Source organism: Brienomyrus brachyistius, unplaced genomic scaffold (assembly GCF_023856365.1).
Source record: "Brienomyrus brachyistius isolate T26 unplaced genomic scaffold, BBRACH_0.4 scaffold54, whole genome shotgun sequence".
In the NCBI taxonomy this organism is placed as follows: Eukaryota; Metazoa; Chordata; class Actinopteri; order Osteoglossiformes; family Mormyridae; genus Brienomyrus; species Brienomyrus brachyistius.
In genome coordinates this window covers 1,232,145-1,246,173 of record NW_026042329.1, presented here as the reverse complement: position 1 = coordinate 1,246,173, position 14,029 = coordinate 1,232,145, and positions in this window count along the sequence as shown.

The window sequence follows — 14,029 nt, the reverse complement described above, 5'->3', positions numbered from 1 at the left end:
TTATGTCATAATTCTGACATCATCATTATAATGTCAAGTATGATGTCATTTTGGGCATTATTTCAGGGCTTTTTTTTTCAAGGAGACACATCTTATTAGGGGTGCACCCGGCTCCAGATAGGGTTTAAGGCCTCTAACTCACCCCTCCCACGATGTTGACCATCGAGGGGGTTGAGTGAACGGTCCGGTCATTAATGCCGGCAGTTAGAAGACCGACAACCTGTGAGGCTCTGAATTAAATGAACCATGAACAGCCTTACAGATTGATACGCGGTCAGAGTCATTCTGGAAAAGTCTCCAAACGGATCTCATAGTTCTCACAACGTGCAGATGCATCAGAAGGAACGGAAATGAATGCAATGGTTAACCAGCTTGTGGACCTTGAAGAAATTGTATTGTTTTACAGTTTCTCAGATCCACCCCCGGCCGGAACAGCGAGGATGAAGTGCTTTTAGTGCCTTTGTAAGTGCTTTCTCTCAGACAAGGGACCAGTGTAGGCCGTTCTCTACACTTTAGTACTTTATCTAATCCTGAAATATGCTCTTTTTTGCAGTGTCAACAGCCCCTTCTGCCAAAGCAACCAGCAACGAGGATGAAATAGTGTGACTCGTTAGAATGTTTTTGTGAGCTCGTCTCGGTCACCATGACGACCGTATCCTCACGCCTAATATGACATAATCATATCAGATGACATTCTTTTCCTTGTCCCCAAGGAGACTTGCCTTTGTTTGGCCATCCATGACCAGATGCGACCCCCCCCCCCCCACCCCAACACAAGTTCCCCCAAAATAATAGGGAGGGGGATGAGGGAGCAGCTGGTGGCATGAAGTGATCCGGGATGTGTTCTGCTGGTTCCGTCATTAATGAGCTCTGGGTGTTGCTGGTTAATCCCATGCCCTGGGAGGCTGCTGACAGATGGGGACTGGTTCCCAGCATGCTAACTAGGACTGCTGAGGGGTGCCGAGGGCCTCTCCCACCAGCGAGTCTGGAAGGGAGAACAATAAAGAGGACCTGAAGGGATGCAGGCAGGCCTGTGTGTCTAGATCAAAGATGAGCATGAATGAGCTCTGAGTTTCACCACCTGGTTGGTTGATTTGTGTTCCTGGAAGTAGTTTTGATAACTATAGGTGATATTTGTGTCCGGGTATTGGATTACCCAAGCCTCTTGCTGAGCCAATGACTGGAGCCAGATTAAAAGAGTGTGATTGTCTGAAAAAGCGATTTATTTCCGATCTGTAAACATCTCCAGAGTTTTCCGGGCACATTTCTTGTATAAATAGGGACTTATGAGACTTTGACGTTGGTCCGATTTGGTTTTCTACCATGTCCAGACTTAGAGGTGCATGGCTCAGTTTCAGCAAGGTCGATAACAATAGCTAAAAACGACCCTCCACCCCCCCTGAGTGGAAACTTGCCTTTATGCTAGCTCAGACCTGAAAGTGGAATGTCTGTGGTTTCATGTTTGTCTTGTCATGAAGTGTCAGCGTCCGAAAAATGAACGGCACCGCATTTTTATACCACTGGTGTGGTGAGCATCTGCTGCTCGCCTCCGAGAACTTTCCGGAAACACTGAGCCGGCTGTTTTTTTGGGGTCCCTCTGTTCTGGGGGGGTGTTATTCTGATGTTGTATTCGCAATTTAGCAGCTGTATGTCATTACGGCATGTCAGTGCTGAGGCAGGTGAGCTGAGACTAGCCGACTCAGGAACAGAGCCGTTGGGCTTACTTTTATTATCCAGCCAGCTGTCAGGTGAGTGGGAACACTGGGAGCAGGAACACTGGGAGTGGGAACACTGGGAGCAGGAACACTGGGAGTGGGAACACTGGGAGCAGAATTGCCATGCGGAGAGCAGCCATGACACCCATGCCCGACCCACGTCGGTACCCCCGCCCTCCCCCAAAGCCTGGTGCCACAGCTGCTGTTTGTCAGTGTACTGCCAGTGTCTAATCTCGGGTTAATCCGGCATTTACCACATCCTGTCATAAAGGCTGACCCTCTGGGCGCGCAGGTCTAACCCAGTGTTTCTCAAACCAGTTCTCAGGAACACCCAGACGGTCCATGATTTTGCTTCTTCCCAACTCCCAGGCAATTGGGAGAGAGCAACAACGAGGACTGTCTGGGCGTCCCTGAGGACCGCTTTGAGAAACACTGGTCTGACTGGTTCAGTGTTTCTGTGCCTTCAGTTAATTACTCTTCATTTCAACTGTCCATCCACAAGACCATCATCTAGTACAGACTATCAGGGCGATATTAATTTTGCTGGTTTGTTTCCAGCAATGAATAGCGTCTTTATATAAATAAACCAGGCCAAGGACAACTGCACAGAATGGGCAGATTCTACAGAACACTATCAACTGGGTCTGTCATTATGCTTATTAACAGATATACCGCTACCGTTTGTGTAGAATCTTCCACGGGAACAAATTTCTCAGAAAGGTAATCGTTAATCAACGTTTACCTTTGCGTAGCATCTAAATAATATTACGGGATGGATTTTAAAGGTGCTGGCTATAAGGCCTCTGTGGGTCTGTAGACTTGGCCAAATATCCTGAATGCAAACATGCAAACATGCAAGTGTCACCCAATCAGGAAACTGCTACCCCCCCCCCCCCCCCCGACGATTTGCTTGGATGTCCCCTGCAGGATGCCTGGAGGTCTCTGCAGCTGGGGTCCTGTGCCTATAGCTGTATTTGTGAGTAGTAATTAGAGAAGGCTGCTTAGTAATCTCTGGGGCATTGTAAATGGGTGTGGGAGGCAGTGTGTGTGTGGGGGGGTCATTTCTGTTCCTTCAGGACAAAATGAAATAGAGGTGGCCCACTGCTGTCTGCAGACTGGAATAGCAAGGACAGTAATGAGACATGATCATTAGGCTGGTGCAGGAGTGTTTACAGGGGTCCTTACTGAAAGCTGATTGGCCCCTGGAGTTCCCCTTCCCCTGTCACTCACCGCTTCGAAAGATATCATTTTCTAATGATCAGGGTGGCTCCTTCTATGCCCCACACCTTAAAAAAAACATAGAATCACCCCAAGACTGGTGCTTATAAGCTGCCCGTTGATCCAAGCATTCACTTGACCGACAGGAAGCTCCGTTCTACCATTTATCTTCCACGGGAAGCAGAGTTTCTTGCATCACCATGTCCTTCCCATCCGGGGAGGGAGGACCTGGAATGCAGCACCAGCTGAGTGTGCCCTCTGAGAATCACATTCACCACCTGACCTCTCCACAAAGGCGCTATTCCTGCAGACGTGGTGGAGTGCGTCCCATAGCAGGAAGTGAGCCACACACAACATAAAAGTGAACAGAAAACGAAATGAAAGCGCAAGATTGCGGTGATGTTTGAGAAAAAGAAAATCCGAAAGAGCCCAACATTCCTGCTGTACAAACCTTACAAACACTGACAGGATGTTTAGAAATTGTCGAAATACCTCTGTGCGCCACATGACAAATGTTCAATAAAATTCCAGCACCGCTGAAGTACTTTGCTGCATTGCAGCTTGTCAACATACTTGGTGGAAGTCATAGTTGAAATTAAAATGCTTTTATTTATTTGTTTTCTAAAGGCATCATGAAATATCGTACGCTCCTCCTCGACCAGCCAATAGGGCTCCATTGCTGCAAAAAGTCAACGCTTTCTCTATTATTGCATGACACAGTCAACCGGCATTCACTCATTAGCATCAACACCATCCAATGACCACGTGCGAATAGAATGCATGAGTTTGTTTATACACTATGCTCTTTAAATTAGTCATTTGATTTGAGGAAAATATAAAACTCTGCCAATGATAAATCTGGCAACAGTGGCCTGTCATTACCTGCGCGTCCAGTCCTCGTGTGCGCCACGCTCCCTGATCATCCACGTGTACTTTCCCGATTGTGCCCGGCTGTTTTCTGTAAGTCTGTGTATTTAGTCTGCGTCTGAGTCCGTATTGCCGAGACTTGTCATTAACGTTAGTTCGTCGCCGTCTGCCCTGTCTTCCCCGGTCTTCCCAAATACAACCCCATATCCGGCACCCTTGTCTGCCAGCCTCATCCTTACCCGCTGCCTGCCAGCCTTGTCCTTACCCGCTGTCTGCCAGCCTCTTCCTTATCCGCTGCCTGCCAGCCTCGTCCTTACCCACTGCCTGCCAGCCTCGTCCTTACCCGCTGCCTGCCAGCCTCGTCCTTACCCGCTGTCTGCCAGCCTCGTCCTTACCCGCTGCCTGCCAGCCTCGTCCTTACCCGTTGTCTGCCAGCCTCGTCCTTACCCGCTGCCTGCCAGCCTCGTCCTTACCCGCTGCCTGCCAGCCTCGTCCTTACCCGCTGTCTGCCAGCCTCGTCCTTACCCGCTGTCTGCCAGCCTCGTCCTTACCCGCTGCCTGCCAGCCTCGCCCTTACCCACTGCCTGCCAGCCTCGCCCTTACCCGCTGCCTGCCTGCCCATCTACCCAGCGATCCTGACACGGCCCTACATTGCATACACTATATAAAAAGTATAATATTGTTGTGCTTGCTAACCCTTTGCATCTGTGGTAAGAAGCTCAGTATAGACAAAAGCTGGTCCAAATACAGATATATTGACAGCAAAGACATGCCAGGGTGTGACCTTAACGTTCACCATCAGCTGCTTCGGTGCTATAACCTGGATTATCCCCTGCATGGTGAGCTTATCAGTCTTATTTATTAATCTTTGATTTGTTATGTCTAGTTTGTTATTTTTTTTCCCAACAAGTGTTTCTTATTTGAATATTTGTTTTAGCATCCAAGTCATTGCAGCCTTGTCTTAAATGTGCCATTGGTATTGCCTTTTAAATTGAAGGCCTAGCAAATCTTATGTAAGGAATGCAAAAATGACCACAGACTCTTTTCCCCCCAATGCATGTTATTTTAGAGCTTTAAACTTCCATCAGATGAATTGCACTTAAGTACTGAGAATGCATATTAGCATCAGAAGACATTTAGAGAATGGATGAATATTAAATCAATAACAGATACAAATGCTAGATTTTAGCATCTGCAAAAACAGCTTCCCCAAGTCAGTGATGACATTTAATCAATGTTGCTTAGAGGGTAGGTTAACTTTAACACGGAGACCTAGTGAACTGATGTGTTAACAATTTCCGAACACTCAGCCACTATGTAGTTCCAGGTGGGACCCCCTTTGGGTCCAGAACCACATCCAGAGTTGGCAATTTGTGCATATAGGGAAGCACCACTGCACACCAGTGTTGTACTGAGCTATTATTTTTGCATTTGTGACCTTCTGGACACTGAAGTGTGTGAAAATCCCAGGAGGGTGGCCGTTCCAGAGATGCTGGAATTGTCGTAGCGAGACAAGCCTCAGAACACAAGCTCTGGTGCTTTAGAATGGATTTAGCAAACATTCTGATTTAATGTGACTAAATAGAATGCAGAACCCGGATGTTCAAAGCACCCAAAAAGTCAAATATCTGTCAGACAGAAGAGTCTGCTAATTCAAAGGGTTCCGGAACATTTTTTAATGCTATTTGCAGACAAACCAGTTTAAAGATTAGAAAGAACAGGGTAAAGAAGAGAAAAGACCAGAGACAGGAATGGGAGAGCAGATGGAATAAGCAGAGTGTGATTTTTAATGAATAATTGTGCTTCAGTAGCAGATAAGCATTGGTTGTAAATTCCACACCTTTAGGTCAAATAAAAACTTGGGCACTTTTTTCCCTCAAAACAGCTGGGTGATTATTCATTCAGGTGTATTTAAATGAGCATTTTCGTGTTGTGGTCTGGTTGACTGCTGACACGGAGATCTAGGCAACAGAATTTCACTGGGACTTGCAAGTGTCTCTCTTCCTAGTCAGATAGTGAGTTTTTCATCACAGGTGTGAATAAAAATGCTTGGCACTCTTGGACTCCCCAGCCGAACATGTCAGATTTGTTTGTTCGTTTGGCTGTGTTGACACAATCCGGTACTGACTGTTTTTTTTTCATACTTGAATGATGGAAAAAAGTATGCATCCTTATTTTTAAGAATAAGCACATTTTACTTTACAACAGCTAAATTGCACGTTTGGGTGATTTATCATATTGAGGACTGGTTTTGCTGTCTGTGAAGTATGAGCGACAAAACAAAGCTATCCAAATTTTAAAATAACTCTCCATTGTTTGCGAATCATTAATCAAGCAGCACTCAGGAACACGACTCGATCTGCGAACGTGTCTCGACCAGATGGTGTCTTTGCTTCGCGTGCTGCCGCGCAGCTCAGGCGAGGTGTCATCTTCCGACTCCCAGCCACACCTGAAAAACAGCGCCCCCTGCAGTCACCCGGAGGAGGAGTCACAAGAAGAAAAAAACAAACGATGGGACAGTAATGGAGCTTTTGTTTTTTTTTTCGTGTCATCAGTTTGGTGTAGTGGCGTGTGTCTTGAGTGTATGTCTGTGTGTGTGGGGGGAGGTGGGGGGGCGGGGGGATTATGGATTGTTCCAGAAGCCGCAATCCTGAAACCGTCGGGGACCCTGCTGATGTCACCGGGTTCTTTTCAGAGAGATTTATCTTATGCCTTATTGGTGCAACTCAGACTGAGAGCTCCATGCTTTGTGTCTGGCACACACACTGAGCCAGGGGGGAATGTGGGGGGTCAGAAAGCCACTGACTAAACTCAACAGGGGAATGGCGAGTTCACTGACACTTCAGGGTCAGATCACTGGCTGGCCCAGATCTTGCAAGCAGATTCTGGAAAGGGTCACATGCCATTTATTACTGGTGCGTTATACTTTGATACGAAAGAAAACACTATGGATTTAACAGAGACCAGAAATCTACGAAGAGGGGGATGGAATGAAGAGGAGAGAGATGAATGCATTCATAAGAATGGGAGTATTTGTTAATAGACTTAATGAGATCCACCGACGGGATGTCCATCAGCTAAGCAGAAGGTAGCCCTGCCCCTTCCTGTTACTCATTTTGTTTGCCCTCCTCCCTGACCGGGCAGTCGTTAGTGAAGTGAGGCGGGATTCCCCTTCTGCCCCCCCCCCCCCCACCCTCCCTGGGGTCCCGGCGACTGAAAAGTCAGCAGATGGTCGCCACGCGCCGTCACTAGGCAACCGTTAATCAAACACGTTGGCGCGATGCTCGGCATGTGGCCGGCAAGGGGTGAATTAAAAAGGAGGAGTGCAATTAGTTATTTTTTTTTATATTGTTTGTGAGTTCTAGTCCTGGGGGGTAATTGAGGCATTGTTGGGGGCCCAGTGTCCTTCTGGGGTCTCTCAAGCAAGCTGGCTACCTTTCATTTACAGGTGACAATCCATTTCATGGTGAATGTATTCCTACCTCCTACAGAGAAGTTTGTTTGCCTCCTACAGACCATCTCTCCTCTATTTTGAAATAAGGGTGTCGTCATTTTTTTGGAGGCCCGCAATAGCACTGGGGGCTGTGTGGGAGGGGTGGAAGCTGGAACATCTCGAAACCGGGTGTTGAAATAGAAGATCGAATGGGTTTGGGGGGGGGGGGGGGAGCTGGAGTTTCCTGGACATCTGTGGGGGATGTGTGCATCGCAGAAGGCAAAATCCACCGAGAGGAAGTTGAGGTGTGATATGCAGCTTTGGTTAATTCAGTTCAATTCAATTTATTTTTGTATAGTGCTTTTCACAACAGAGTCCTCCCAAGCCGCTTCACACGGATGTGTTGCGGAATGAAGGTTACAAGGTACTATGGTGACCTCACACCTCGGCCCTGACTGTGTGGCATCCGCGTGTCTTGGGTTTCTCTAAATTCCACGTGCGTATACTCCATGCGCCCCGTGCCGTGTGCTGCCCCACCCCCTTGTAGCCCTGTGAAAGATGGATGGATGAAGGATACAACGGAAATGAGAACTGCATCGTGGGAAGTGGTGAGACAGAGATCTTGGAGAACATCTCCGGTTAATCTGACAGCAGACCTGAGATTCAGTGTAAAAATAAGTCGGGCTCTAGTCGTCTCTCATGTGTGGTTCGTCGATGGTGGAATGAGCAACCCACCCATATCCCATCATCAACTTTGAAGAAGCACCCGAAGACCCACCTGTTGAGGGATCACTTCAACTAGCTCATCCAATCATTGACCTGCTCCTTCATCTACCATCCCTCAGCTCATCTTTTCTGTAACCCTGTTGCTCTTGTATATTTGCAGTTGCCATTGACTTAAATAACTTCCTTGCCATGTTTGTGTAACATATTGCATAGCTCTTGCTCTTGCTAACTTACTCTTGTTTCTGGGCATTCATTGGAAGCTTAACCTAGCTGCACTTGTTGGGTCCTAGACAGTTGCATGCCAAACATGTTCCATTGCTTTTACCTAGCTTAAAAATCGCACCTGCTAAATAAATAAATATGATGCAAATATAATAGTTGAGGGGCGGCATGGTGGTGCAGTGGTCAGCACTGTTGCCTCACACCTCTGGGACCCAGGTTCGAGTCTCCGCCTGGGTCACATGTGTGTGGAGTTTGCATGTTCTCCCAATGTCGTCGTGGGGTTTCCTCCGGGTACTCCGGTTTCCCCCCACAGTCCAAAAACATGCTGAGGCCAACTGGAGTTGCTAAATTGCCCATAGGTGTGCATGTGTGAGTGACTGGTGTGTGAGTGTGCCCTGTGATGGGCTGGCCCCCCATCCTGGGTTGTTCCCTGCCTCGTGCCCATTGCTTCCGGGATAGGCTCCGGGCCCCCTGCGACCCAGATGGATGGGTGGATGAATATAATAGTTGTATGCTTTCCAAATGCTTCTGGATGTTTTGCAATCATACAGCCTAAGGTAATGCAATGTGTTGGTGCCCTGACTGGCTTATCAATCAGTGCCATCAATCATTTTTGACACTATCAGTGGCAGTGAGGAGAGATTGGATAGCTCATGATCTTCAGTGCTTGCATGATATGACTTAAAGGGTGCTGGTTGATTGAATGCGAAATATTTTGGGTTGACATTTAACTAAATTTAAGTGTGTTAAAGTCTACTATGTCAATAAGACATGTATGCAGAATTTCCAAAAATGCTGCTGTATTTTTGGTTAGGGACGTGTTAAAGCTAGCACAGGGATTGTCAGCATTGATTTGTGATTAATACTATTAATAAGTATCCACTGGGGGAGCAGGGTGGGTCACCCAATCATAATCTTGGCCTACCCCTAGGCTGGGCTAATGCCAACCAATCACAGAATTTTTTTTTTATTATTGTAAATAGGAAGGAAGGAAGCAAGCCAGTTTATTTTTTAGGTTGACTTTTTGAACAATCCTTCAGCACGTCCAGGGAACACCCACGGCCCCCTCTACATCACAGAGCTGGACTTCGGCCCTCTAAACAACATCATGGCAGAAATTCGACTTCTTGGCACATCTTCTGAAATCACCCTGAATTATGGTTGCCAGACTCAAAGATCATAGTCAATGATAGGAATCACATGCAAGGATGGGTCTCCTGTTTCCGGGGGCCCACTTAAAAAGTTACTTCAAATGGTTGCCTCAAGTGTAGTGACTGTTTCTGGCCAACAGGGCCCCCCCAAACCAAAGGGGCCCCATGCAAATGCCTGGTTTGAGTGATAGTAAACGCTGCCAGTAATTGCATGTCTATAGCCATTGAGAGACTTAATTCTCTCTCTTGTTTAAGTCATTTAATTGTTTTGTAAAAAGAGAAAGCCTTGCAGAGTTAAATGATGTGTTAAATAAATAATGAATACATATATCCATCCATCTTCCATACCAGCTTGTCCTATTCAGGGTCACAAGGGCCAGAGTCCATCCCTGCAGCTATGGGCACAAGGCAGAGAATGACCCAGGATGGGGCACCAACCCATCACAGGGTTAATTTAAATGACTTGATATTTATATTGCAGCATAAATGTCAAATAATTTACCTGTAGGATCAATACAATTGATCTTGTCTTGTCTTGTCTTATCTAGAGTGAAACCAGCATCTGCAAATGTGATCCCAGTTTGACTCCTCAACTGCTCTGGGGGAAGTGATCAGCATTCGCAATGACGCATCCACCATTTCCCCGGGCTGGTGAAGTTATGCTCACAGGGTGCTGCTCGTTGAGTATGGAAGGTTCGCCCTGCCCACAGTTTCAATGAGGCGCGTTCATTCAAACGCTGTTGTGGAAACGCTCAATCATCAAGGAGTGCCAGTGATAACAGAGAGAAATAAAAGACTGGATTTCACACAAACCTTTTTCCCTCCCCCCATAGATAACACTAACAGCCATTTCCAGTAAAAAGAGCTTCCCACCGACCTCTATCACAGGGCAGCCTTACCTGCAGTTATTAAGAAAAATTGTATGAGTTTATTGCATTTCCTGCCTCAGTGTTTCCTGGGGCAGACCAATACGTGTCTGGCTGTTTGTATTTTCCCCTCCCAGCGGCCGATTTCCCATCATTTCTGTCGGATCTGTTTACGCCGATGCAGCAGGAATAAGCCATTGATGTCTTAGCATGAATGGGGTAAGGTGTGGATCAGGTGGGGCTCCTTAACTAGAGCAGCTACAGCCAAACCTGTTGGCTTGGTTGGTTGAATCACAAACTGTCTGACCCTACTTTCTCAATTATACATCACTTTGGATAAAAATGTCTGCTAAATGAAGGAACGTTCTCTTATACAGATGCTCCCCCGGTTACGATTCCCTGTTATGATATTTTGACTATACGATAGGCTTTGTGTTAATGATTTTGCCCACCTGTAGGCTAATGTGAGTGTTCTAAGCATGTTTAAGGTAGGCTAGGTTAGGCTATGATGTTTGTTAGGTTCGGCGTACTGTATTAAATTGCATTTTCAGTTTACAATATTTTCGCCTTATGTTAGGTTTATCGGAATTTATACAACTGATAGTTCCAACCAAGAAACCTGATTGGACAAGAGACTTTCCATGAGTGTGGTTATCAGAATATAACCACACTCTGACATTTCACGTCAGCTGTATCACTCCGCCTTACAGGTGTATCATTACCATTACATATACCTCATTTCCACCAACACGAAGCTGTTGGTTCAGGCTGGTTCGTGCTCGGTGCTTTCAGAGTTACAAAAATGAATGTAGGCGGAAGTGAGAGTAAAATAAATGTTCATATATATTTCATTTTATTGGATTTATTTTGATCTGTTTTGGATTTAAAATTTTTTATAAGCTACCAAACCGAAAACAATGTTCTCAAAGTATGACTCGTTGCGCTCTGCCTGCATTGCCTGTATCCACTTTTGTCTCCTTAAACCGCGTGTGTGTGTGACTTTATTCTTGCTCGCTGTTTTCCCACCGTCCTTTTAAGGATCGCACAATAAAAGAGTCTGCTAATAACTGGACTTTGCTTTCTGCCTCCTGATCTCTTTGCCGCTTAAGCGACACAATATTTTATTAGATCTGCAGCATGGTTTTAATTTACAATGCAAAAATATTCCGCTAAAAAGCTGGCTAGTTGTTTCATTGCTGGCACCAGTGATATTAGACAAAATTATGGACTTATGGCGATGGACTAAATTTTCCGGTTGTATGGAAGCTTTGGATACGATTGCTCGTCCCACTTTCGCTGACATCATGAGAACTATTTATTTTTTTTTTTGCGAAGGCCTGTAAATTTTTATGAAATATGCTTCGAAGTCGTGCGGTTGTATTCCAATATGTCACGGCTGTGATTGTCTTCGGCACTCGGCCTACAGCCTCATGCCTCCAACCAAATCAGTGCCAAAGACAATCACAACCATGATATATTGGAGTACAACTGCATTCCTACTTGTATGTTATTGGTTAAGTAACCCCAAAGTAACCTAGGGAGAGGCAGTATTTATTTGAGTCATGAATGTTCCTTCTTGGGCCTCGTGCCCATTGCTTCCGGGATAGGCTCCGGACCCCCCGCGACCCAATAGGATAAGCGGTTTGTAAAATGGATGGATGGATGAATGTTCCTTCTTGGTAGGCCTCCGTCTGAATAGGCGCAGCTTCTTAACCAATCCAGTTCTCGCTTTTCCTGAGTTACATACCTGCGTAACCGTCCCTGCCCTGCCCCATAGTGCTCTCTTGTCAGTACCCTGAAGTAGGGGAGGGGCGTAAGGACAGTTCAACAGCAGGATCCGCTCAGCAGGCGTACAATGTCACTGCCCATGACCGGGCTTGTGAAAGGAGATGAATGGATCAGGGGATCGTGGGAAATTTGGGAAAATGACGCAAGTGTGACAAAAGATGGCAAGAGGAAATGTTGTTAATTAGCAGTATAAATATAGGTCACTCTTCCCTGTTAATTAGCAGAATACATTAACGGCAAAGATAATAGTCTACGCAACACAATGACAATTTATGGTGCAGTGACTTTATTTTCTGAGTCATACTTTATCACTACATCAGAATGAAATAAAGTGGAAACAGTACAAATAATAAATATGATAACGATGTTAATAAAGTTGTTGTTTTTAATATGATTAATAAGATTGATCTGGTTTCTTATGATTATGACTAGGTGCCATCTAGGTGCATTTAAAGAACATTTCTCTGGAATTTAAAAATGTCTGTCATTAAATTGATGTTGACTCCTGGAGCCTAGATAGACTCTACTTCTCCAGAATATTCTGTTTTCAGTGTGTGATTTCAGAGTTGAGGATTTTTTCCATGTAATACAAGCAGTTCTGGTGCAGTCATTACCCAAATGCACTTCACTCAAATCACCGTGCTCCTCCTGATTCAGTCCAGAGGAGGCAGGTATAGACCCGCCCCCCCCAAAAAAAGTTTTAATCACTTCCTAACCCAGCATCCCACCTGCTCTGCCCTGTGCTTCAATCCACTTTTTTATACCTTGCAATTTATTCCGAAAACAAGATTAGCCTCAAACAATTCGACCTGAAGGTGAGCTGAGTTGGTCTCGGATGCATCGGCCATGTTCACCAGCGCACAAACAATGAGATTTAGCTGTTGGCCGCCTGTTGGCCCCAAACAGTCACTACACTAAATATTAAGTAACGTGTTTTTGAAGGAGCGTGTTCTGCTAATCAGCAAGTTAACTACGATCTTCTGACTCTACAGTATTCACTGGCTATTTATTTAGTTTTTAAAACATCCAAGGGAGGCCTGGAAGGTGTTTTGAGTGAGGCCCCAAGAGAGGCCCCTGGGACAGACCTATTAAATGTGCCTTCACCACAAAATTACTTGGGAAAGGGGCTGGGGACAGAATTTCATGTAGATTAAAAACAGTTCAAGTTAATAACAGCATGACATACAGGCAATGCTAATTAGCAGCAAGCAGTTTTCAAACTCGATGAACAAAAGAGCCAGATAAAAATAGAGAACAGCAAATGAAAACTCCCACAATAGTTATGAGTTAACAGGCTCCGAGAAGTCAGATTGCTGGCCAACACATCCCCCCCCCCCATGTTATGCCAGCAATGCATGAACAAGTTCTTGAAGAGGGGGTCTTCAGTTGCCCTGCTTTAGGAAAGCTGACATAGAGGATTAAGCCCCAATATATGCAAGAGGAAAAAAAGTTAACTGGAAACTCCAGTAAGTCCAGAAATAAGAATCACTTACTCTGTATGCATTGTTTAACTCTGTCTTGCAATGTTCATAACAGAAAAATCTAAATTTCGAATGAAGCCTTATTTGACATTTGATACAGTATCGGAAAGCGTTTTCAAAATTCCCATCATGCTCTGTTTTTTAAGACGCATACATACACTGAGGTGAGAGTGAAACTGAAGCTTGGGATCTTAGCGTGGGGTCAGCCAATTATCTGGCTGTCCAGGAGCAGTTTTTAGAGGTTAAGGGCCTTGCTCAAGGCACAAAAGAGATGTGATTATTCTTCCAAGGGTGAAATTCAAACTGGTAACCTTCTGATCACAAGCAGACTGCATTGACCTGTTGATAAAAGGATATCTTGAATTACTTCTGAAGTGTCTTCTTAGAGGATTTAAACACAATGCCTAAAAACAAACCATTGGAAAGGAACCCCATTTCCCATCGATAATTCTGAACAAAGTGCTATCTGATATCTTACTGTATATATAAATAGTTACAGATAGTCCTGCTACAATGTGTGATATCACACTATGAATCTGTATAACGAGATTCATATATTAGT